Below are 27,210 nucleotides of genomic sequence, written 5' to 3'. Positions count from 1 at the left end.
TAAGATCCATATGATATCTGTAAGAGCTCCCAATAAAATGATCAAATACAAATAAATTATTTAAAAGAATTATGTGACAAAATTTGGTCAATGTTTCAATATTTCAGGAGGTAGCATGTGATCAAGAAGCAACGGTATTAAAAGAAGTAGTCCAAATTTCACGAGGGGCACTGATGAAAAACAAGGTTCCTGGACTGATAGACTGTCCATCAAGATATTTCAGCAAACAAATGTAAAGCTAGAAGCACTCACTAATCTATGCTAAGGAAATTGAAAGACATATTGGAGGAGATCCAGGACTATGCACATTCCAGAGAAAGGTACTCCCAAGAGAATGTAGAATTTATTAAACAATATCATTAATATCATAAAAAGTAAGATGTTGCTGAAGGTAATTCAAAGGCAGATGTAGTCATGCATTGATACTGCCAGAAATCCTAGCAGTACTTAGAAGAGGACCTGGAATGAGGGTTATCATGGCTGATATCAAATGGATCTGGGATGAAATCAAAGAACATCTGAAAAATGCTTGCCTGGGCTTTACTGACTATGCAACCCCTGAAAACACACACCAAACTCCAATGACAGCCAAGTATGGATGGCATTGTGAAGATTGGGAATTCCAGAACACTTCATTTGGACTCATGTGGAACCTCATGCATAGACCAAGAGGCAGTTCATTGGAACAAATAAGGAGATACTGTGCAGCCTAAAATCAGGACAGGTATGAATCGGGGTTGTTTCCTCTCATCATGCTTGCTTAATCTATATACGGAGAAGCCGGACGGTACTAAGGAAAAAATGCAGCAATCAGACAAAGACCCATTAACAATCTGATACACATATAACACAATCTTGCCTGTTGAATGCAAAGAGGCAGTGAAACACTTAGTTCTGGATTAGATCTCAACATAAAGGAAACACAAATCTTCACAAGCGGACCAACAAGCAAATGTCATGATAACCGAAGAAGACTGAAGTTGGTAAGGATTTCAATTTACTTGGCTCCACGAGCAATACCTATAGAAGCAACCATCCAAAATCACAGAATGTACTGCACGGAGAAAATCTGCTGCAAACGTCCTCTTTAAAGATTTAAAAAGCAGAGATGTCACTTTGGGGACTAAGGCCAACTTGACCTTATTTCCAGTCACCTGCTATGTCTGTGAAAGCTGGGCAATGAATAAGGATGGATTGGTATCCTTAAAGAACACTGTTTGTGGAAAATATAGAAAATGCCAGGAACTGCCAAAGAATGAACAAATATCTCTTGGAAGTACAGCCAGAATGCTCTTAGGAGTTATGCTGGAGAGAACGTCTCATGTGTTTTGAATACGTTGTCAGGAGGGACCAGCCCCTCGAGAAGGACATCGTGCCTGATAAAATAGGCAGGTCAGAGAAACAGAAGAAAACCCTCAATGAAATGGCGTGAGAGTGCTGGCAACAATGAGCTCTTACTTATCAATGATTTTGAAGACGACCCAAGACCATGCAGAATTTTGTTCTGTTGTACATCGGGTCACTATGAATCGAAATCGATTCCACATCACCTAGCAACAATGACAAAATCATCATATAAATCATATTAGGTCACTCTTTGGAAAAAATCTCATTTAATCGTAACAATATTCCTGCAATGAAACTGTCAATATCTTTTCATTTCAACAATGAAGAAAGCATATTCCTAGACATCATGTAACTTCTTCCAGGTAACCACAGACAGAGCCTCTTTAAGTGGTAGTAGAAAATAAAGTAAATATGGGACTTGATCATTTCTTCTCTTGCCATGAGTTACATATGGTTATCAACCGTCCCAGTGCCTGAAGGACTGTGAAGAATCAGAACCAGTCCATTCATTTGGCAGATAAGCAACCAAATTCAGCGAGATCAGTCCAGTGATTGACCCAGGGTTAGAACAAAGAGTTGATCCTTCACCAGTTCTGCCAGAGGGTTACTGATTATATCGCACTGCTATTCTGAGCACTTGTGGTACCTCGAGAGGCATCCCCTTCAAGACTGGATAGGAAACAGAGGGAGAACCCAATCAGAGAAGAGATAAATGAGGGTTTTCTAGAATAGCATACAAGCTTCTGGGAAGGAGTTGGGGATGTCATGAGTTACCAACTACTGATATGTTTTTCTCTCCTTTCATTTCTCCCTATTCCAGTCTAGTTTAGTGCTTTCTTCATGCCCATTCTCAGGATCATTGTGACGGGATCTCGTTGTGCCCTTTATGCTTCTGTTGGGCAATTATATATGGGTACCTGCTTATCCTACCACGCTGGTAATTTACTAATAACCCTTACAGAGCACACAAAAAAAATCCCTCAAGTAAGAACTGTCTTCCAAGAAGGGCCACATAGCTAATCTCTTCACGTGTCCTCCCTGACTCCCTCTAGCACAGAAGTCCTCCAGGCTCTGCGTACTCTAACTAAGAATTGACTGACTAATAAAAAACACACACAAAAACGGTTAAAATAGGAAAATCATTAAAAACAAAGGAACTCCGCCCCCCGCCAGCAAATCTGTACCTGTGGAATTTAAACTTAAAACAGATACACCTTTTGACATTGGCTTAAGGGTCTCAGTATGATCTTTGAGCTTTGAGTTGCTGATGGGTTTTCTTCTGTACCCAACATTCGTCTGTAACACATAATCTGTTCCTTTAAAGTGAAGAAGAAACTAAAGCGCCTACAAAAGGCATCAATTATTTTTCCTAACAATTCACAGTTATCCATGTCAAATTCTATATTTAAAAAAAAAATCCTGAGTACCTTTCAGCCATCACACGCCTGCCTCCTCCTTCCACGCGTATACTTCTGGAATCACATTTCCTCTCCGTGGGATTCAGCTAACTAAGCAGTGGCAGTGGAATCCAGAACTGTTAACTACTTCTCCCCACAAGATAGCTCACTGTCATTGAGTCAATTCCGACTCACAGAGGCCCTGTACAACAGGAGAGAACGGCCACTGGGGGTTTCTGAGACTGTAACTCTTTTTTTTTTTTTTTTGAGACTGTAACTCTTTCTGGGTGTTGAAAGCCTCATCTTTCTTCCATGGAGAGGCTGGTGGTTTTGAACTGCTGATCTTGCAGTTAGCAGCCCAATAAATAACCACTATGTCACCAAGAATCCTTGTACCATCTCCTTAGTGCCTTTTGGGAAACAAACAAGCAAACAAACAAACAAACACAAGACACCCTCACCTTCTTTTGTTGTTGTTGTTAGCCTATTGACACATGAACAGAACCAGTTGACTTTAAGCCTAGATGCAAATGATGCCACCAAACATTCCTGCTAATAACAGAACCAAATCTTTGTCATGGACTATCTGGAGGAAAGAACAAAGAACCTCACTAGGGGTTTGTTATATTATTTGGCAAGAAAGGGTGACACGAAACTTCGAGGACTGAAGGAGAAGCTCATTAAATCTGAACTCCAGGTTAAAACCGAAGGCGCCATTGCCATGATGGGTAAATTTGGGGCTGACATGTGAAGCCACTGAGGATAACCTGCCCCTGTCAGCTTACACGGAGGAGTTTCACGCCAGCCCCGACTCCTTTCAGCGTGCATTTTGAGGAGTCAGAAGAGGTTTTTCGTGTTACATATTTGAAAATGAGCACACATTTACCTAAGGAAAAAAAAGTTCCTTACTTTGTGTAAGTTAACCCTCAAAGAACATTACTTTGTAGATCTTGCACTGGACAATAAATCAATAGCTTCACGGAAACAATATAGTGGGGTTTACTTAAATCAAATAGTGTTACATAAGTTATCAGATAAAAATGGAGTAGAAAGGGGGTGTGATGCGGGCAGAGATTCCCAGTTTAATGAAGTAGTATACAGTGTACACATATACATTTAATCTTTGTTGTTGATGATTATATTATTATAAAATTTTACATTCAGAAAAACCATAATAATTTCCTTGAATAGAAAACACCATATTTTATAGCCAATCATCATATCTGACACAGTCCACCTCAGTTTAACTATCTTGTCATTCTAAATTCTTTTTATTTCAGCAGATTTATCTTAAGTCTTATTAACTCCTTCAAGGTAGTTCCACACCCTTTACAAATGATTTATCTGCCGCTGTTAAAGAGAATATCGGCAGGCACCCTCTAGAAATATAAGAAATTTGAGACTATCCAAGAAATGCCAATGGAGACAGCAGTGATCTGTATTTTAGAGCGTGAACGGTAGAGATTTTACAGGCATTCAGTGCATGCCAATCTTTGTAAACTACACCTAAGAAATTCAACCATCTTTAAAAAGCAAGTGAATGCGTATAAAAGAATAATTTCTTTTTGCCTATGCACTGAATTTTCAAAACATTTAAAAAAAAATCCCATTTCAAGCTTGTATCGAGAAGCCGAAGGCCTATCCATGTTCTTTATCGACAAGAAGATATGAAAGTAGCCACAATCCTAAATGCATACAGAGCAACAACGGTTAATTCTCGAAGGCACTGAGCAGAGGCTTGGAGGCTGTGAGCAGAAAGTGTGGTTCCAGAGTCTAATCCTACTGCTACACTATGTTCTTTGCAAAAGGTTGTGAGGCCTTGGCCTAATAAGCATAATCTCATTACACTGCAAATAAAAGTTTCCTATTTATCTCCAGATTTCAAATGAATCTAATAAGGCTTATGATACAGTCACCCAATACCCTAATCATATTTCTGCCTATCTAAAAGCAATCAGTAATTGTGTTACAGCAGAACGTGCTGACAATACCTCTGACACAGAAAGGAGAATGAGAGCCCAGCTGTACTAATTAAATTAAATGCTAGGCTGATGGAATACATTTGCTGAAGCCGGGAGAGTATGGGTGCAGAATTAATAAGCATTACAGCTTAGAGCAGGAGATGATATCATAATGGATGCAAGGTTTTGATGTGGAGAGCCTCATTCAGATTCAATGTACCATAATGTACGGATGTGACAGCTGCTTAGAGAGGTGCAGAACCTTGAACGAGTGCATAGGAACTTTCCCTTTTTGACGTTACTCGCCAAGGAGCAGTATATCTTGCGTTACCCGCGCAGCTTCAGAACCACCCGGCCCTGCCTGCCCGAAGGGCCGGGCTGCAGCTGCGATTCCTTTCTTTCTTATCAAGCGCCCCACATTCCCGGAAGCCATGGCTCCACTCGCTTCTGTTCACCTCTCTCTCTCCATCTGCCTCTTGAACTTTCGTGTCCACCCTTCACTTTTGGGGCAAAAACACTAGATACACGTCCCCCCAGGTCGGAATAAAATCGTTTTAGACCGCTATTTTTCTCAAAGGCATGTCTCCCGCCTAACCCCCCTACGATTTCTCAGCAAAAGCTAGGGCTCAGAGGGCACAGGCCCTGCGTGGGTCCTCCGGTCCACCCCCACCCTGTGAGTGTCCTGGGCTGTTTCAGAGGCGGCCAGGGGCGCGGAGCTGAGAGATGGCAGCCCACCGAGGACGCTCCAGAGGCGCCCACCCCAGCTCAGGGCAGACCGCCCCTGTGTGGAGCTTTGTGGGCCCAGCCTGCGCGTGCCAGCGCAGCACAATTTCGTGCTCATAAATTAGCTGTGCTATCTCGCTGGCTGCAGTGCCGAGCTGCTGTGCCAGCCCAGCCGGGCAGGATTCATTATCATGAGAATTTTGACAGGATATTAAATTTACTAATCCTGAACTTTGCGGACTGACCCCTAACTCGGGAATAGACAATACTGATGTCTGCCGCTGAAACACTTTCTCTCCCTTCTTTCTTCCTTCTTTTCCTCTCCAACAATCAATCCCACACTTGTCTCTCCCACCCTCACCCCTCCTCTAAACATCACTCCCTGTGCTCCCTCAGACACTGCCAGGACCCTCCGACCAGGCAGCATCAGCCTCTCGGCTTCCACACCAGCTGCTCCTCTCTGAGGGTCCAAGTTCCCTTCAAACATCTCTCTCCCCTCCTGGTAACCCCAAAGGCGCGCCTGCACCCACTTCCTTCTGTGTCTGCAGGCTTTAGAAGAGCCAAATGATTTGTGACTTGATGTCCCATTCACGGTACACACATTGGATTAAGCCATATGTAATTGATGGGTTTGCACGTCACACATGATCAAATGTTGACAATTTCATGTGGCCCAGCCTTTGCTTACATGACTTTGACAGAGACAAACCAGCAAACTTGTCACCGATTACACACACACACACACACACACACACACACACACACATACACACACTTTCTATTTGGTGTTGGACTTCACTGCCTTAGTCACCGGTAATCCCCCCCAGAAAATACACAGCCAGCACTCTGATTCCATCTGTTAACAGAGAGGGGACAGCACACTCAATTTTGTGTGGAATTGTCTGCCTCTTCATCTGCACATTTACACGGCCCCTAGAAAATCAGACACAGTACATATGTTGTGATAACAACTGTTACTCTTTGTTTATTCCCGCTATAAATAAGCACACAGTGCTACATCAGGCGCTACGAATATTTTTAGAAACTTGAGTGTGCTGGGGCAGAATTCAGCAGCCCGCCCATTCATAAGGGTTCTGTGCTCCAGGAAACCACCAGGACCACAGCGGCTGCAAACCTCCCCAGATTCCCACGTACATGCTGCCAGGGTCATCTTTTAAAAATTCAGCATTAAAATCTGGTCAGCTCTCCTACCTCACCGAAAACCTCCTGCAAACACAGTGCCAATTAAGTTGCTGAAAACAGCAGATTTCCACTGATACTATACAGATAAAGCTGACCATTAAATCGCAATTTAACATCCCTAGGCAGCAGTAGCTGCTGACAGCCTCTAAAGCTTGTAATCTCATTGAACCCCCTCCGGTCAGGAGCAGGCCCACCCCTTTAGCATAATGTCGGCCAAATTAGACCTGACATGGCAACAAGAGGAATAAAAACCTCTTTAGCTTAAAAGTCAGGCCACAGTGGGCAACCCTGACCTTCAGCCTCCCCCACACAGCCCACTCCTTTCTCCAGGGACTCCAGAGACATTTACTGAGAGGGAGAGAGATGGACAGAGAGGAGGTGGGGGTGGGGGGGCCTGAGCCACAAGGCACTTGGATTTCCCTTGGGGCAAATTACAGAGAATTTTCCTAGACAATGGAAGAAAATTTCACCTGGGCTTTTTCAAGTCTCTCTTTAGTAATAAAAGATGAACCCGTATGGTTCTGTTCAAACTACTTTGGCTCAATATTTTCCTTTGCCTGCCGGGCTCTCTGACTTAGAAGCCAGGGGACATCTCTGTTGGAACACAGAGTTCTCCACTCACTGCCGTAGCCTCCTTGCATTTTAAATGAGGTCATCGTAGCTGGTGGCTGAAGTCTTCAAAGCCATCTCCCTTAACTGGCATTTACTGGCGTTCTGTTTTCATAAGGAAATCGGGCTGCTTCCCAAGTCCCCTGACAACAAATACTCGCGGGTCCATCTTCTGCAGCAACGCCACTCATTTTGTGCAGCGTTGGGTGGCGGTGGGGGTGCGGGGAAGGGGCAAGAGGAAGCTGGGGTCTGAGGGTAGGCACCAGAAGATTAATTTTATAGCATTTTCAACACTGTCCCCCACCCCCCCTGCTGCCTCGGGGCCACCCGGGAGTCACTTTCGAGAGAGCATTTTGATTTAGAATCTTAAGATGAGTTATAACCCTAGATTTCTAACCACTGCAGTTCCAGTGAACACAGAATTGCCAAGCCAATCTGTGGGTGCTTCCTTTTGGACCGGCCCCATGGCGACCATCAACATTAGTTTAACAATGATCTCCCTCCTCAAATACAAAATAACCTTTTTTTTTCCCCATGAAATACAAAACAGTGTTTCCAGGCCAACAGTTAGAAGAGTCCGTTCAGCATTTGGCACATCCAGTGCGTCTGGGGTCTTCAAAAGACCCAAGCCCTAAGCGGGCCTAAGGGGATCTTCCTTCCCTCGCTTGGCTACATCTCTCCTGCCTCAATTTAAAAGGAAATTGTGATCACACGGATCAAAACCTTTTAAATGGCAAAGTCGAGTTTGAGAGACAAGCTGAGAGAGAGAAAGACAGGGAGACAGACTCTGGAGTTATTCACTCTTTCGTAAGCAGTTCAACAAATGTATGAATAAATGATGTCGTTAAAAAGACACACACCAAGAGATGCCTAGCTGCTTGCAAAGGGGGAAACTTCTGGATCTCTCAGAAAAAGTCTGGGACTCAACTCTGCCTCTCCACCAGCCTGTCCCTCCCTAATCAGCCCCTGTCAGAGCCAAGCTAGAGCCTTCTGTAACTTACCCTGTTCAGCCCCCAGGGGCCCTGCAGCCGGAAGGAACTTTCTGAGCTTCTGAAAGCGGTAGCCCTCAAAGCGGTGGTCCATTACCTGGTCCAGGACCTTCCAGGCCGCCACCGCGGCGGATGCCTGCTCTTGGGTGCTGCTGGCCGGCTCAAATTCTTCCAGCACCTCCAACCCCCCATTCTAATTTAATTTAATTTCTTGATCCTGGACTCCAAGTTAACTGCCATTGCTAGGAGAAAAGGCATACGTGTTTATTTCGACTTCCCAGGGCTGCAGTGAAGTCCTGCCTGCCCAAGCCTCTTTCAGCAATGGAGTGGTTTATTTAATTTGTCAGTATAATGGGAGCGGTTGAATGAGCGACAGAGAATGCAGTGTGGTATAAAAGAAACAAAGGCTAAAAGTACCACTATTTTGATTCCCTTTTTAAAATTACTTCCAAAGTGTGGTATCTATTGTGAAGGATAATGCTGAACAAAGCACAGTGTCTTGGCAATATTCACAGAGCTTATTCACACGCAGCCAGTTCTGTCTGTACATTCAGAGGTAGAATACACTTATAAATGATGTATTGGAGAGACTATACTTTCTATTGTACTCCCAGTGTAAACAAAAAGACAGACAGAAGCTGAATGGCATATGGGCAGCGAGGCCACACTCGATTCAACCATTCCACCAGTTCTGGGGGGGAGGGAAATGCAACTCTTGAAAAACAAAACTTAAATCAGCTAAGCACCCTATCCGAGTTCATTTGATAAAGGCGCCTCTGGGGAGCTTCCCCAGCCCTCTCGCCCCGCTTTCTCCTCGTCCTCCCATCAGCGGGATTCAGCGCTGGGGGAACTTCTGAATGGCACCAAGCAGGCAGGGCGAGGGCCGGCCACTGTCCCCTGGAACGCGCTGGACTCTGCGCCCCGGGCCCCACCGCCGCGCGCTCTGCCGCCGGACCAGCCGGGAAAGGAGCGAGGATCCAGCCAGTGGTGCCGGGTACTGGTCGGGACGGCTAGATACTGTCAGCAGTTTCCAGAATCTTCCACTTAAAAGAACGCCAGTCTTCCCCGTAGCTAGCTCAGATGGGCAACGCTTCCCCCCCACCCAAGTTTCCCCAAACTTGGTGATGGCCCCAATGTGATGACTCGCCTTCACCAGCCTGCTCAGGGCCAGCCCTTGGATAGGGGAAGTGCTTATTTGAGCGAAGGGCAGGCGTCACGTTCCCTAAACCTGAGGCTCTCTCTTTGTGAGTGTCCTTTAGTGAATAGTCTTACCACTTGTGTGCTTGCACATGTCTGTTATTGGTAGGCACTCCTTTTTAATTTAATCTTCTATTTTAGAAGCTAACATTTTTTAAAAGAAAAATTGCTTTGATGTTACGTGAGAAGAGCTGTCTGTAAACTGTATGCTTCTGTTTCCCTTGCAAATTAGAAAGGTGACTACAAATATTAGACTTCTTCTGATAAAATAATTTTAGACAATCATACCAAGAGGGGAAAATTAGTGATTCAGCTTTGATTTTGGTACTTATATAGGGAAAGAGAGTCCATTGTCTCTCACCAAATACAAATTCTAATAAGATTCTGAAGAGAGACTTCAAGTAGTTTTCTTGTCCTTTGTCTACGTCTACATATTCTGACTCCATAATAAACATTCCCATTATGAGGAATTCCTTGTAGAGGAACCTAAAACTCTGTTTGCCTGCCTAGAATTGAGACATAGAGTCCACGGAAAACAGATCAATGAAAGACAGTTGTTTCCGGCCCCCATCCCAGTGATAATTGTGGCACTGAGTGATGATTGCTTGGGGTGAAGGTGCAGGTGGGGTGACCACACATAACTAGATTAGGACTGTACTTGTGCCAGGGTGCGTGTGATCCTAAAATACTAAGCAGCAGCTAAGATTCAGTGAGGACTCACTGTGTCCTAGACACAGCTTCTATGCCCGAAAGCAGCTCATGCAGTCTCCCAGCAGCCTTTTGAGAAAGGCACTTTTATTGGCCCTGCGACACAAACTAAGAACCAAGGCTGTGAAGGGACAGATGAAGGGACAAAAGGTCACCTAGCTAGGTAGAGAAGTTGGGTCTTCTTCATTCCTATGCCCTGTGAGCGATCATAGTTTTTAGCCTAGCTAGGTATCAGTCACCACATCTCAACTCTTCACTCTAGTTTAGCAAATGAATGTTGCTCACTTTAGGCTGAGGCAAATAACAACCCATGCCTCTAGCTGTTTGACAATGGTGTCAGTGCAAGCAGCTTCAGTGTTTAAAGGCTTGCTGGACATTGGAGACACTTTAGGATACTCTCTAAGTGTGTGTTGGGTGTCACCTCCTGGTCAGCGTGTTGGGAGGCTTCTGACCTAGGAAGCCAGGGAGCTGTGGGACGCGAGGGACTCCTCAGCTTGGTGTGCGATGCATTCATCTAACAGAGGCATCTCCTTCAGTGACACCAAGAAATCCCTGCACATTTCACAAACGTCTGGCGGGTACTTTGCTGGCATATATAATCGGTTGTAGAGTGGGATGTTTGCAAAATTCTTCCTTACAATTATTTCGTTATTTTTCATGATTAGAAAGCTATCAGTACAAAGACTCTAAGGTCAGGATCCTGTAAATGACTTAACACCAGCATGTTCATGAGTGAGTCCCACATGGACTGAGATTTTAAGGCCGAGTCTTTACTGAAGTTCTCTCATCTTCGTCTCAGGCAATGGTGAAGAAAACATCATCAAATTAATGGATCCTTTGAAGGTCGATGATGAAATACCATCCAAGACTAGGGTAAGAGTATTAAATCCTAGGACCTAGTGCTAGGATTCGTATCTGTTCTTTCCAGATACAGGAAAGACAGGAACCTCTATCTGTTCTTTCCAGGCCTCAGTTTCTTTATCTTAAAAAATGGGCCTATTGCATGTAGCTGCCAGGGATCCTGGAAATAAGGCAACATAAGGGGACACAAGATGAGCATGAAGCCTGGGGGACTGAGCTGAAATGGCAGATCCATTAATTCATTTTGTTTTTTAGCTGTGTGAGCATTTCAACACTTTTTTGGTTGTAAAAGAGCAAACTAGAACCTACCTTAATGTGATGGCACCGGGACAATGGCGAAGTGCTCACTGAAAGGTACAGTTGTTTGAACTCACCAGATGCCCTGCAGGAGGACATACTTAACAACCTGCGCTCTTAAAGATTCAAAACAAACAAACACCTTGCTCAGTGTTAGTCTATCACATGGGGTTACTATGGCTTGGATTCAGCTTGATGGCACCCCACAGCAATAACACGTGCTAGCCAGGATGCTAGGCACTTGGAGGGATAATGGACTGCCAGGTTCCACAGTACGGACTGTGGTTGAACCTTCTTTGCTTACTTGGTTTGTGAAAAGATTCACAAAGATAACCATGATATGGTGTCTGATATCAAGCATCCCTAGAGCTTACCTGAAAATTGGATACTTCCATTTTACAAAAATATGCCATTATACTTATGTGGCTACAATGAATACCAATCAAGTATTAGTTTTACTAGCCAGTTATTTCAGAGATAATTTATTCCAACATCATCACTTTGCAGTGATGGCGACCCAGGAAATAGATGTGCAGGAAGCTCATAAAATAATAGAACTTGGTAAGAATCTTAGAACTAACATGGTCTAGTATGCCCACTTTACAGATGGAAAAATTGAGGTCCAGCAAAATGTGACTTATTCCAAATTCATATGCAAATTGAAATGGGATTTCAGATCTCTTAAACCATCATCCAACTACTTAGAAATTTCAATTTGGTGGTCTGTGCAAAGCAATAGCAAAATATATTAATATAATTACTTTTGTGATACAGACTTTCCAGTACACATCCGTTATATGATACATGATTCTTCTACATATTCTGAGAAGATTCTAAGAACTTGAATTACACACATGATTATTACAAAGTTAATAAAGACTTGGATTGCACAGCTTGGGGAATCTTTTGCTTCTGTGAATTGTTTTCAGTTTGATAATAAATACGGTAATAAGTAAATGCCATTTGATAAGTGGGTCATGCTTCATGTAACACACTCAGATGTCTTACCCTCCTCTTACCATGTTCACCCAGTGAATTCTCATCGGAACTTTGAATGACGCTATAGACAACTGGCCTAACTTGTGGGAATGGAAAATAGGATTTGGCTACTGAATTAGGTTCCTAACCTAAAAGAAATGTATTTGCTAAGCCTTTGGAGGGAGAGTGGACTGCCAGGTTCCACAATATGTAGTTTGGTTGTACTTTGCTTGTTTTCCTGGGCAGTCAAACGATTCAGAGGCCGTGGCAGAGGGTGGGAAGTAGGAAACGAATTATAGATCTCACTCAGGTTTGGGAACTACTTTTACAAGGACATTTACTTCTTGGGTTCCCAATTCTTCAACTTCAACATGTCATGTCAGGTGATTTCCACCTTCTTGTCCAGTCTCCTAAAACGCCCTTATGCTGTATTTAGTCAACAGGAGCGTCAGGGGGGGATACATTAGCAATATAGAAGCATCTTAGGACAAGAGCTGCTAGATCCAGTGTAGGTCATTCTCGACTGTAGGTGAAGGGGTTGAAATTCTGCTGTTACACATGGTTCCCCACTTAGTCTTTATTATCTTAAATGTTTCTGAGTCTCTTATTCATCTACTTGACCTCAGAGCTCCTACTGTGAAGCGAATGTTAGGAGTCCATCTCTTTCATTCTGGATGTTGCCACATACAATATACAAGAACCAGCAGTTTGGCAAGGACCGCGGCAGGTTGAGTTCAGCTAATGTCACTCTGATTGGGAATGTCCCTTCAAAAGCTAGCATTGCATGATGGCTTCATGCCTTATGTCTCAACTTTCATATTTGGGTCCTGGTCTGTTTAGGGTTTCAAACAAAAGACTCTGTTTCCCTAGGTAAAAGTCACCAAAGGAGAAATACACATGGTTAACAGAATACTGCCTACTTCATTGGATGAAACAGAAACCCGTTAAAAACAAAACAACACAAAATCAGTTCTCCGGTCTTTCATTTTTTGGGGCTCTCCTTTTTTTCTTTCTTCTTCTTTTTTTCATAAGCGTTAAAATTCTTTCCAGTCTTCCTTCCTAACTGCACAATATCAAAAGCTCTCTTTTCTAATCCTTTCCCTGGCTGCCTCAATTAATCACTTCTTTATTACAAACTTGGCATCTTGCCCTCTCATTCACCAACAAGCGTTTCCACTACTTTTCTTTGCTCCCAGGAAGTGAGGGTTTCTCCTGCCTCCGTTGCCATGCAGTCCCTCCCATTCTTGGGCTTCCAGGTCCTTTTTTCTCATTCTCCCACACCCAATAGCTCAGTTCACTTTCCATGTTTCCCCTCAACCTCTTACAAATGAACTCAGTCTTTGGATTTATTTGGTAAGCATTATGGAAGACCTGCTATAACTTTCCTCACCACCTTGGAGATGAGACCACATTGGTGTAAAAGAATAGCTATCATTGCTAACATGCACTGAGCACTTCCATTGTGCCAGGTGCTGTGTTCACCTCTGAATATTCTCATGGAAGCTTTCACAACTCTATGAGGGGAGGGCTGTTACTAGCTGCATTCTATGGAAGAGGAAAGGGGATTTAGAAATGACCGAGCTGTGACTTGAACCTAAGGAAGTCTGATGCTAGAGCTCATCAGTCACCACAGCACCGCGCTGTCTCTCAGGATGCTACCGGACATTTCACCAGGTCCTACGTGGACGTGGTGTCAATGGTTCACGCACGAGGTTGTAGCTGAAAGGTTGGTGGTGTGAGTCCACCACAAGTGCTTCAAAGCAAGGGCTGGTAAAGCATCCATTAGCAATTCTATAGAGCCTAGTTTTGCTCTCACACACAGGGAGTTGCCATGAGTTCAAATTGGCTCCTGGGACATAAGTTACCCATGACAATAGGGTAAAGAATGCTCCTGGGAGCCTGTATCCATGAGTCTGGAGGAAAGCCTGGCACAGCTCTGCCTTCTGCCCAGGAAAGTGGTGAGGATCCATGAGCTGTAGGAAGTGGAAGTGGTTTCACAAATATAAAGTACTTGATGCTCACAACATCTATAACGATGGCCCTTTTGACACTATATCATATTCATGAATGACTAACAAGCTTAATCATCACCTGAGCAGTTGATAATGCAAATATTTGAAAGCTCTTTTGTTGCTGTTGTTCTGTCCAACTCAAGCAGCTCGGTGCGCAACAGAAGGAAACAGCCGGGTCCTGCGCCCTCCTCCCAATTGTTCTTATGTTTGAGTCCATTGTTACTGCCACTGTGTCAATGCCTCTCATTTAGGGTCTTCCTCTTTTTCACTGTCCCTCTGGTTTACCAGTCATGATGCCCTTCTTCAGGGCCTCGTCTTTCTTGACAACACGTGCAAAGTGCGTGAAGAAGTCTTGCTGCTCCTGCCGCTAAGGAGCATTCTGCTTGGACTTCTTCTAAGACAGGTTGGTTTGTTCTTTCGGAATCCATTGTACTTTCAATGCACTTCCCCAGCACCATCATTCAAATCCATCAATTTTTCATCTGTCTTCTTTATTCAATGTCCAGCTTTCACGTGAGTGTGAGGCAACTGAAAATACCATGGTCTGGGTCAGGTGCACTTTAGCCCTCAAAGTAACATCCATGCTTTTCAGCACTGTAAAGAGGTCTTGGGCAATGTATTTACCTAATGCAATGCATTGCTTGATCTCTTGGCTGCTGCTTCCGTGAGGATTGATTGGAGATGAGCATTGTAGATCCATGCAAGATGAAATCCTTGAAAACATCGATTCCTTGTTTGTTTATCATTATGCTACCTATTGGTCCAGTTGTGAGGATTTTGGTTATCTTTATATTGAGTTGTAATCCACACTGAGGGCTGCAATCCTGGATCTTCATCAACAGTGTTTCAAGTTCTCTTTCAGCAGGCAAGGTCATGTCATCTGCATATCCCAAGTTGTTCATAAGTTTTCCTCCAGTCTGATGCCACATTCTTCTTCACAGCATCCAGCTTCTCTGATGAGTAGTTCAGCGTACAGATTGAGGAAGTATGATGAGAGGATACAACCCTGTTTCACGTCTTTTCTGATTTTAGACCAGGCCACGTTTCCTTGTTCTGTTCTCACACGTCCAGGTTCTGCATGAGCACAATTGGGTGTTTAGGAATCCCCATTCTTCTCAAGGCTATCATCTTACGATCCACACAGTTGAATGCCTTGAAATGGTCAATAAAATAGAAATAAATATCTTCCTGGATAGCTCTGCCTTCAGCCAAGATTCAAGTTTTTAGATGTAGTCGATTCTAATAGAAAGCAAGTGATGTTTTACAATCGAATTTTTCTAAAATGTTATTTTAAAACTATCCACCCTTTATATAGCAAAGCAAGATTTCTGATATCTATTCATCTAATTGATCTAACATATAGAACTTTTCTAAAGAAATAGTTCTCCAGTCAATTCAATGGATGTGAATTAGATATCTATAAGGCGCGGCTACACAGTGGACAGACTCTTTATCATGAAAAAAGACTGAGGAAATACTATGGAAGTCTTAGAAGGGAAACTTTGAGTCCTCCAAACATAATGAGTCAGCCCATTGGTGTGCTTGAGAAAGAAGAAGTAAAATCGGTGTGTGTGTGTGTGTGTGTGTGTGTGTGTGTGTGTGTGTCGGGGAAGATGCCTTCTTAGCAAACATTTTCCCATGAGCTACAGCATTTTATAGCTCATCCATAAAGTGTGGTCAATTTACAAACATCATGGACAATTGTTAGGATGGAGAAGGGTTGGTCAATATTTCCTTCCGTTGTACATACGGTGGTTATGATCCACTATTGACTGGACAGCAGCGAGCAACCACCACCACAACAAGACTATATTATGCTGAAGAGAGAATGTCAGGATGCCTAAGGAATGCCCTAATGATGACTCACAGTATTTTTATGTTTACAATCTGGGAGCAATATTTAGTAATTAAAACTATGTCTTATACTTTACAAAGAGGCTAGTTAACAACAAAAGTATAATTGACCTTAAAATCCTCAGTGCGTCTGAAAAGCACAATGTTTGAAGCTTCAGACCTATGCTTTCTTTCCCTGCCTTTCTTCCTTATCTCAGCAGGCAGTTAGCGGTTTTCATTGCCCTGGAAAAGGGTGGAGGTGGAGAGCAGAACTGGACTAGAAAGGGAGCCACTAGCACCTAATTATTTTCATGTTTAAAAATGTGGTTGTAAATTTATAATTACACATGTGGCTTATATTGCGTATCTATATGCTAGTGCTGGAGACCCCAGGCAACCACTTATGAAGATAAATGTGATATAGACCCATGGACTCAGCAGAGAGCACAGGACTTGAACACCAAGCAGTTAGATGCCCTCTACCCTCCTACCACTACACTTCTTCAAAAACAAAACAGAACCCCAAACTCACTATAGAAGGTTCTAGAATATTTTGGAGAAGATGGATAATCCCAATACAATTTAAGTCCACTTTTTCCTAGCTAGTACATTTGGAATTTGAAATAAAATTTAAGTAGGTAAAATACACATCTTGCTATTTCTTGCAAGCTCATTATGAATTAAGATCAATATCAAACTCTAGTCAGTTCTAGCTAAGTCAGAGTCACGTTTATTCTTTCTCTGCTTGCCCTTGGCTGGTATGCTGTCCCCCTGCTCCGACAAGAACACATTGACAGCAGCACGTTGACACATTATCTACCTACAGCGGAGGAGTTTGCCATGAGCAGGAACTCTCCCTCCAGTTGGCACGTGGTGAAGGTCAGATGACGTGATTCGCCTAAACTTTTTGTTGTATTCGTGCACGTTTCTTGGTGTCTTCTTATTACTGAATGGCAAGGCCATTTTCAACCATTGATGAACTTCCCCGGAGGAGCTGCAGCATAATGAAGCCAATCGAGGGTAGCTTGCAAGAAAACATGGGACAAATAACTGGAGTCCTGTATGTAAAGCTGATGGAGCTGTCGGAGAAAGATGAGGTTTTCTACTTCTGTAACGATTTAAAGTCTTGGAAACCCAACAGGGCAGTTCTACTCTGTCTTACAGGACCGCTAGGAGTCAAAATTGACTCAATGCCAGTTGATTTTGGAGTTTTGGAGGAAGCTGCTACACTTTAAATTCCAAACGATGTACCCCTGCTGGGAGTATTTCAGGTTTTCTATTTCTAATGGATGAGAGCAGGGTGATGACACATTTCATCCGAGGGGAAGTGGTGGGAAGAGATGAGTCTGCTGGAGCAGGCAAAGAAAGAGGAGGATCCACACAGGTTCATGATCTTTAGGCCAGCTGAAGGAGTCACTGAGTGGCACAAATCTTTGACGTATTCAGCTGCTAAATGAAAGGTTGGAAGTTCCAGTCCACCCTGAGGCACCTTGGGTGGAAAGCTTGGTCATCTACTTCCCAAAAAATCAACCATTGGACACATTCTGACACACATGGGATCATGTAAGCCAAATTCCCCTCAAAAGCAACCGAATAGTTTGGGGTAGTCAAGCTGGTCAAGTGTATTACCAGCTTCCTAAAACGAATGATAAAGAAGAGATATTAGGACTGTGCTAGGTAGGTTTTGTGTGCCAACCTGGACAATGAACACATGTGGGGTTAATTGAAGGGGGAGAGATAAATGGCTCAGAGAGACTCGCCTTTCTTGTCTCTTGCTCTTTGATGATCAGACTGGCATGCGGTTGCCTTAGCTTGTTCTCTGCCTCAATTTGCAAGCTACACTACCTGTGGGACACCTAACCCATGGACTGTGTCACTGTAGTATGAGGTTCCTTCAAGACCTGCTTTGCCATGCTACTGGAGTATGTATCGCTTGAGCTGGGGACTGTCAGACCCTGTCATCTGGCTGACTGTTGGTGACCTGCCATGCTATTTGCTGCCTGTGGCCAATAGCCTGCATTGCTCTAAAGAGGACTACCTGGTGGCCCTCAAGACTTGAAGGACTGCCAGTGTATTAGTTGTCTCATGGAAGTGAGTTGTACTGAGCCATTTGTACTGCTTTATAGATTAATTAACTTTATTTCTTATGTTATATAATATACAGGAAATCATTAGGGTCCTGGTTTTGTTTCTCTAGAGAACCCGGTCTAACACAAGGATGTATTTCTGTTTATTGTATTTGTCTATGTAGATAGGAAGGTGATGTACTTGGGCTATCTTGTCAGTAAATGCTATGTAGAGTTTAAACCGATCATGGTTGATAAATAGTGTAGACTCTGGCACCAGACATTCTGCATCGTGATGTTCATGTTGCCATCTCATAGCTGTATGACTTTGGCCAGGTCACTTAAATCTTTTTTTGCTTCTGTGTCCTCCTTTGTTAAAAATTGCACTGTCATCGAGTCGGTTCTGACTCATAGAGAACTTACATAGCATTCCAAGGCAGCAATCTTTACAGGAGTCGATAGGCTAACCTTTGTCTCACGGAGTGGCTAACCTGGAGGGTGGCAGTTCAGTGCTTATGTGACAGTGCCCCCAGAGCTCCTTGTCCTCCTCTCTTGTGAGAGCAACAATAATGGAAACAATTGCCTAGGGTTGTTGAAATGATTACAGGAAGCAACCGACATAAAGACCTGAGAAGGCTGGGTGGCACACGATAGGTTCTATGTTGGTGTCAGCTCGATGGAATGCTTTTGTTACTTGTATCATGTTTGAATTAAAAATAGATACTAAAAGTCCTTTCAAGAGGTGACATTGTGGTGAACATTCAGGAGCCCATATTTGGGCAGCCCCAGTAAGCAGCCATCCTTTTGTGCCAGAATTCTCACCTTCTATACAGCAGAACCCTGGGAGAACGACCAGACTTTCTACTCCTGTGAAGAGTTACTAGTCTTGGCAACCCATAGGAGCAGTTCAACCCTCTTCTATAGAGTGATTATGAGTCAGAATTGATTCTGGCAATGAGGTGGAGCTGGGTAGGCAGGGAGACCTGGGTGTAATTCCTAGCCAATGAACCCCATACACGTGCAACGACTGTCTGTCATTGGGAGCTTGGGTGTTGCTATGCTGTCGAACAGGTTCCCAGATTAAGATAGACTAGGAAGATGGGCCTAGTGATCTCAGCTAATGAAAGTCCTACGGATCGCAATGCACTAATTCCCAACAGATCATGCGGATGGGGCTGAACAAGGCAGTGTTTCGTTCCATTGTGTATAGGGGACTATTCGGTGGCAGCTAAGAACATGCTAGCCCAAAAGGGCCTACACCTACATGGGCATGGCTGGCTGTACACAGGCGCCATGTTTAGAAGCAGTCTTCTGATCATTTTCTGTCAAACTCATCTTTACAATGATTGTCTGCATTCTTAAGATGGTACAACATCCACCTCTTTGGGTGCTTCTATAGGGCTTAGTAGGGTGTGTGCAAAGCAGCAACAACAAAGCAACTCTGTCCATGGAAAATGCTCCTTTGGCATTACCAGTCCCTGGATATTGACTGCATTTTTTCACTTTGCCTGCAGATATTTTAAGGTCATGTAGTTACAGCCAAAGTATCAAGGAGCTGAGAAACTGTAATTTGTTCTGCATAAACTGTTGATGTGCAGTAGCTATAATTAGAGGAAACTTAAGTTATTTCCTTGACTTCTGACTTAGGAGTCCAAGTTTTCTCTAGGATTCGACACCCCTGAGTTTCTTCTTCCATATCTTTGCTCTTCTGTCCACCCCCTTTTGTGGCCTCCTGCTCGGGGACACATTTAAGGTACGGAAAGGGTGCCTTTGATATAATTACCAGGATGGGAATGTGCAATTGTGTTGCAAATGAAAAAAGCCAGCATTGAGAGAGGAATATTTAGCATGTAGTGTCTAGCTTTCAGGCTATCAGCTAAGCAGGCAGGATCTCCATATTTATTCCTGTTTTTAAGGTATAAAAATACTTCCAGAGATCAACACATTATTTAACTTGACTCTCTCTTCTTCCTGGGCAATCGTGTTTTCCCTTCCTACCTAGTGAGCACTCCCAGAGCACTGTGATGTCTGAAAGACCCAGCCTTGGCAGCAGGCAGTGGATTTATTAAATATACCCAAGCCTTCACCCATGGATGAAAGAATGAACATTAAGCACAGGAAAACAAAGCCAAATCATCAAACCTTCAAAAGAGAGGACTTGTTTGGATGATTGCTTGATCTTTAGAGCGTACTAAATGATCGGTGATACTTCTAAGTCAATGACTATGTAACGGGTTGGTAGAAAAGTGCGGATATGAACAAAACTAAAATGTACCGAGTTAAACAAAATTACTTACCTAGAGTCAAGCCGATTCATATGCACCCCACTGGGGCCTTGTGAACTATGGGACACTCCTGGCTCTTCCCTCAGAGACTTTGATATGGAAGATTTGGGAGCGGTGCTGAAAATTTACCTTTTTGTAAATGCCTAGATGTTTTGGTGTAAGATTAATTACGATTAATGATCAATATTGCCTTAAATTCTATCTTTGTATGCATAACCAGATACTCATCCATCATTCACCTCATCATATTCATTGCCAACTGATATACTTTATTTATTTAGTCTCCTGCTCTGCGACAAATGTCTTTCTAACCAAAGCCAGGCCCAGCCCCATCAAGCCAATTCGGACTGATAGTGACTCTGCAGAACACAGTGGCATTGCCCCTTCAGGACCCTTAGACTGCAAATCCAAATGGGTGCAGATCGTTTCACCTTTCTCCTGAGGAGAAGCTGGTGGGTTTGAACCAGCAACCTTGAATTCACAGTCCAGTACTTAACCTACAGTGTCACCTGGTCATGAGGTGCTTTATATTTAGTATCCCATTTGATCGCCATAATGACTCACGGGGAAGTACCATTTCCATTAAACCAAAGATGATACTAATGTTTAAAGAGGTGATGGAGCTTTTACAAAATCACACAGCGGAAAGCAAATGGATGCTGAAATTCCAAGCCAAGTTCCATCTCACCAGAGGTGGACTCCTTTCATCATGTTATACTGCCCCCTACAGACTATGTAGTGTTGCCCTGAGGGCCATCCTGACACAATTTCTGAGGTCTCAGAGGTTATACATCTCCTGGGGAGAACTCTCTTTGCAGCATGACAACATACCAGCAGGCGGGAGTTCCAGAACGAAATGTCTACCACTGATTCTCACCCTGTCACCTCACTCCCTTATGTACCAATACACCTGTGGGGAAATTCTCAGGTGGCAGATTTTCAGTGTAATGCAAATAAGACGGGTGGTAGACATTCATCGTTTTATTGGATTAAAGTATTCAAAGATTGGACTTTCTGAGGAAACAAATTTGATGAGCAGAGCCTGCTGAGTGAAGACATCTCCCCTTTTTGTGCTTCTAACTTGATAGTTGATGTTGTTTGACAGCGGAATATCAACAGTGAAGGGCTCTTTGCAGAAAGAGAGTGGTTTGGAACACCTGGGTCATTGTTTAGCAAGTAGTGCTTGCTTTATCCAAAGCTGGGAGCTGCCTGGAAAACCACAATGGTGCACATCATAGCATTCTGTCTGTAGAGTTTATCTACACATTCATACAGATCTAAAACATCATTAGAATAATCCAGTCAAAAATTAATTTTAAATGGAATCAAATGTGTCCAAATACATTTTCTGGATTCGATGACAATCCAAGAGCAACTTGTTTGATGCCTGAATTGGTAAGAAGATCGCTGAGAGCAAAGAGCACCCCTGTTGACAAGGTAGGGGCTTAGTGAAAATATCAAGCCTTCAAGCCCTTGAGTCTGGGTGGCCCGAATGCTAAGCACTAGATTGCTCATGGACTGGTTGCTCGGGTGAACTCAGCCAGAGGAAGCCCTTGGGAGACAGGGCTGTCCATCTAGATCAGTCCTCCTCTGCACCAGTGAGCTCACCCTCCTGGGAATCGACTTGATGACAGCCAACAGCAGCCACATATGCAGACAAGCAACTGCGGCTGTGCTGGTTCCCAAAGCAGGCACTCGGAGCATGGTTTTGAGCTAATGCTGCTGGCGGGTCCTTTTCAACACGGGCCGAATTCATCCTGGGCTTTTGACGAGGTGGTGGATAGGACGATGCCAGGAAGCCATGTACCATAAGGGTTCTTGACTACACTGTAACTCTGAGATCATTTTTAGCTTCTCCTATTTGTCGGTTTCAAGGAGCCCTCGGGCATAGAAGTTACACTTTGGGCTGCCAGCTGCAAGGTCATCAGTTCGAAACCACCAGGCCCCTCTGTGGAAGAAAGAGGAGGCTTTCTACTCCCATAAAAAAGTTACGGTCTTTGAGAACCCACAGAGGCAGTTCTACCCTGTCCTCTAAGTTCACTATGAGTTGGGATAGACTCCACTGCAGGGGGTTTATTTTGTTTTTGTTTTGTGGAGTTAAAATCATCTTTCAAGAGCATAGGTTTCTGAACTAATTTGATCTACTGCTCCCTTTTCAGGAAAAAAAAAAAAAAAAAAAGCAATTCAATGGTTCCTGGCAATGAAATACTTCTTCTTCTTTTTTTTTTTTAAACTATAGCCTATATTCCAGGATGAAGTGTAGGCATCTACTTTTGCAACCTCTGGGGTGGTTACAGCACCCCCAAAGGATGGTATCACCCATTTTGGGAAATGTTCCAGAGCAGTGGTTTTCAACCTTCCTAATGCCTCCACCCTTTCATACAGTTCCTCATGTTGTGGCGACCCCCAACCATAAAATTATTTTTGTTACTACTTCATAACTGTCAATTTGCTACTGTTATGAATTGGGCAACTCCTGTGAAAGGGTTCCTGACCCACAGGTTGAGAACTGCTGTGCTAGAGAAACACTAACAGGATCGTTTACTTGGAGTAAGGCACGGAAAGGTGGTGCAAAGCTACACAGTGAATCAATCGAAAGCAGCTAGTAGGAGAGTTAAGGCTCAAAACTGGCGGACTTACATACCAGAAGGTAGGGGGGTCAGCGGGAGAATCTACAGACCAAATGAATGTTCACGGCACTTTTATGCAAGCTATATAACATCATGAGGTAGATAAGAGTCTCTCTAAATGCTCTAGGAGTTATTTTGTTTTATGCCACATTGCATTTATTTTCTCTTCAGTATAACCATGTCTTGGTTTCTAACAGCTTTATTTTTGGTTTGGAAAAATGCAAAATCTGATTGTAATGTGTCTTGGCCCCCATCTCTCAGACATCTTTACCTGCACGGTGACTTTTATTCAGGTGACCCACCCCCCACTCTGCCATCTTGTGGCAAACACCCTAAGTTGGAGTTCCAAAGGCAGGTACACATGTTGCTCGGGTGCAGCTTTCTTCTGTCACATGACTCAACCGGCACGCGGAACACCACAACCTGTCACTGTAGTTATTCATAAGAATGACGAGTCTCAAAGGGATTCTGGGGTTTCTCCCTAGTGAGACTGGAGTTTATTCCATGCCATCCTTACGTCAGTCAAATTAGACACATGACTTGTGTGATGGGGTCTTGTTTCTGTCTGAAGGAGGTTGTAGTTGAGGCTCTCTCTGGAGGGCTATAGAAAATGATTCAACAGAAGAGATAAAATGGTGTCCACCTCCTTTCTTAGACTATGCACTCATTTTAAGGGCAGTGGTGAGGAGAACAGCAGACAGAAGCTGGGTGCATTGTTTCTAGGACTTTCAGAAGTCTGAAGCTTAGCAGCACAACGCTGTGATCCATGTGGAAGGTGGCATGGGAAACACAGTATGTCTGAGGCAGAGTGAGGCCTGAAAGGAGATGGAGGGGACTCGGCAGACCTTTTGGTATACCAGAAGCTAGGCATCTCGGGGAGCATTCTCAGCAGAGAACCTATGTCCTCACTGATGACCCAGGTACTGGGGCAGGCAGCAGAGAACACGGCCTTTCTATTGAACACTACCAACCTGAGCGCCAGACAGGAAGGGGGTGCAGGACTCTCCGTGACCACATGGAGACCACCTCGGAGACCCAGGGCATCACTGGGAGGGGGGCTTGAAGAAGGCTGGTGTTTCTCTGAAAGAGTTAAGCTTCTTGGGTAAAACGTGAAAGGGCCCAGGTTTGAACTCCTCCATCACTCCCCGGGAGAAAGACATGGCAGGCTCTGTCCATAAAGATCACAGGCGTAGAAACCCTCTTCTGCCTCAGAGGGTTACTACTCTAAGTTGGAGTCCACTCAATGACTGGAGGTTGGGCCTTATTTGGGGTTTGGAGGTCCTCTAGAGGAGGAACCCCCAACCTGTACTCGAGTTTGTTTATCGATGCTAATGTTATATAATGTCCTGTCTCCTTGAGGCATGGTTGGCAAATCTTGTAGAAATGCAGGAGCGCTAACTCATAACAAGGAGAAGTGATAACAATTATTTATTTCATTTAATGATTCCTTTGTTCAACCAACATTTTGTGAGCCCCTACGACATGATCTAGAGGTTCAGTCAGAATGGGGGGAACCTCTATGGGATGCATGGACTCCGTAATCATGGCAACAGACTCGGACAACAGTGGTGTTCCAGATGGCACTGGGCCAGGTCACGGTTTGCTCCCTTTTCCGTCAGGTCGCCTTGACTCTGAGACAGCTCAAAGACAAGGAACAACACAACAACCTGGCAGGCACTGTACCAGACGCTGGTAAACGATAGTAAATAAAATAGGCCTGCTGCCTGTCCTGACAGAGATTGAGACTCATGAAGAGCTCAGCCTCGGACAACGTACGGCCAGGAGCACAATCCAAGTCGAGGCCGGCCAGAGAGGGGAGCACGGGCACAAGGGAAAGACTGTCAGGGATTCTGCACGGACAGGAGCTCAAGGAGTACCTCCAAGGGGGGGCTGAGCTCTGTAGGAGGCCCAGGTAGAAAATAAGCAAGAGTCATATTATCTCACAGTTTCAAGTTTATAGGCGAAAGTACCCCAATATAACAGTGAAACAATCCACATGGCAGTGCGTGTTTGCATATTATGTGTGCATCTAATTACAGGTGAGAGCTCGTTCGGTGGTTGGGGATACAGCGAGCAACCGCTGACTGTCCTGTTCAAACTGGACGGTGTGGCCTGGCATTAAGGTAAGTCATTTTGTATTACTCTGTCTACTTGCCTTCGGGACAATAGTCATTTGCTGTTAGATTGAAATGTGCTTCTTCATTCACTCAAGAATCGGAGGCACCTTGAACTGACCACAGTTAATAAAATATTAAAATGTACGTAGCGAGTCAGGGGGAGGGAAAGTTGTAAAGTCAGAACAGTTGCTGCCGAGTCTGTTCTACGTCTAGCAAGTCTCTGAATAACCGACCAACCCTCCTGGTCCGGCACCACCCTCACACTTGTCCCTGGGTTTGAGCCTTTTTGCTCGGCCATAGGGCCAATCCCTCTCAGTGCAGGTATTTTTCTCGCCCATTGACCCTCTGCTTTACCAAGCAGGATGTCTTTCTTAGGCACTGATTTCTCTCCAGAACATGCCCAAAGAATGGGAGACAACGTTTTTCCATTCTCCATTCTGGCTGTATACTTTTCCCAAGACAGATTTGATCAGTTTTGCTCTGGTAGTACATGGTATATTCCATATTCTTCACCAACACCATGATTCAATGAGATCCCTGCTTCTTTGGGCTTCCTTACCCCTTGTTCAGCTGCCATATGCATATTCAAAGCAAGAAAACCAAGCTCCCTGCCTTCATGTCGGTTTCCATTCGTAGTGGCCCCGTAGTGCGGGGTAGAATCGCTCCTATGGGCTTCTGAGACTGCCACACGCTCCTGTGAAGCAGCTGGTGGTTCTGAACTGCTGACCTTGTGGTTCGAAGTCCAATCCACATGCTATGAGAGCTCTTATACGGACTGTGTAGAACTGCCCTCATATGTTTCTGAGACTAACTTGTTTTTAGGAGTAGAAAGTCTTATCTTCCTCCCAAGGAGTTGCTGTTGGTTTGAAACTGCTGACTCTGTGGGTTACAGCCCGACACGTAACCCACACCACCACCAGAGCTCCACACCAGGGACTGAAAATACCGTGGCTTGAATCAGACAGAGCTTCGTCTTCAAGTGCTGTCTGATGCAGCAGATTTTCCCAAACAACACACAGAGCTAGACCCAGACATGTTTACTGTTTGGCCTTATAATGAGGTTTTATAGGTAGAAATTTGGCCCTGAGTTTTCTGGGGCCCAAAAGGATTCTTTTTTCTTTTTCTACAAGACAGTTTCTCATGATAATATATTTTTCTTGATTCCCAGATGGTGAGGAGTTTTGTCCATGGAACCTTATAAGGAAGACCTCTATAATATAGGGTAGGAAAAGTGTTCCTTATTTAGATGATCTCCCTGAAAAAATTTTACTTTTGTCTTAAAAATGTAGCGAGCATGCCAGATCTTTATGTGTAAACAGGATCTAAGGAGGGTGGTAATATGTGTGTCACAAGATAAGGATCAGCTAGAAGGTGTTCAATTAAGGGTAATTGAATCTGAATCTAGGAGCGAAGAGGATAATTTCTACAAGTTATGTTTGTGATTATCTAACCTTGAGGGTTGGAGATAAAGAAGGGTAAGTACATTTCAACCCACAAGTGATGGTGTTTCTTGGGTAATTGGATGGGCCGTGCGAAGTAAGTCCTTTGGACAAATCGCTCACAGTCTTCTCTGCTAGCCTCTTTAGACCTTAGAGTAGGGAGTCTTTTGGGACAGGTTTTAGTTCTGAAAAGTGTATTATTATACAGAACCAAGTCCTAGGAGGGATAGGTACAGACTTTATAGCTCCTGAACTTCTAAAATATTGGGGGCCATCTTTAAGGCAGCATAGCTAAACTACTGAAAAATGTCTGCCTTCTCATTATGTAAGAACTATCTGTATGGGATCAAACTCACAAATCCACCTGAAAGATTAAAAGGCCCTTTAGAGGGCAGTGAGTTATGTTAATGGGGGAGGAGAAATGCAGGAAAGGATGAGGATGTTTGCACAACTCGCAGGATGGAATCAGTGTCACTGAATTGTATGAAGGAGCCTCCAAAAAGTTCATGAAAAAATGCTATTATTCAATTTCATGTTTGCATGACTTTTTGAAGCCCT

The 27,210-nt window shown here is 43.9% G+C and overlaps 1 long non-coding RNA gene across 1 annotated transcript in view; it reads left to right on the top strand.

The window, feature by feature from the left end:
* LOC123520940 overlaps window positions 1-26,435 on the top strand; it is a 41,305-nt gene extending 14,870 nt beyond the window's left edge. The window contains exons 2-3 of the long non-coding RNA XR_006679450.1: window positions 25,136-25,219; window positions 26,382-26,435. This is a non-coding gene — a long non-coding RNA (uncharacterized LOC123520940). The remainder of the gene's footprint in view (window positions 1-25,135; window positions 25,220-26,381) is intronic.
* The last annotated feature ends 775 nt before the right edge of the window (window positions 26,436-27,210 follow it).

The sequence above is a fragment of the Echinops telfairi genome, unplaced genomic scaffold, assembly GCF_000313985.2.
Source record: "Echinops telfairi isolate 266 unplaced genomic scaffold, ASM31398v2 ScPeMD7_7467;HRSCAF=8505_1, whole genome shotgun sequence".
NCBI classification, from domain to species: Eukaryota; Metazoa; Chordata; class Mammalia; order Afrosoricida; family Tenrecidae; genus Echinops; species Echinops telfairi.
The sequence above is the reverse complement of the archived record's forward strand: the minus strand, read 5'-3'. Positions and strand labels throughout refer to the sequence as shown.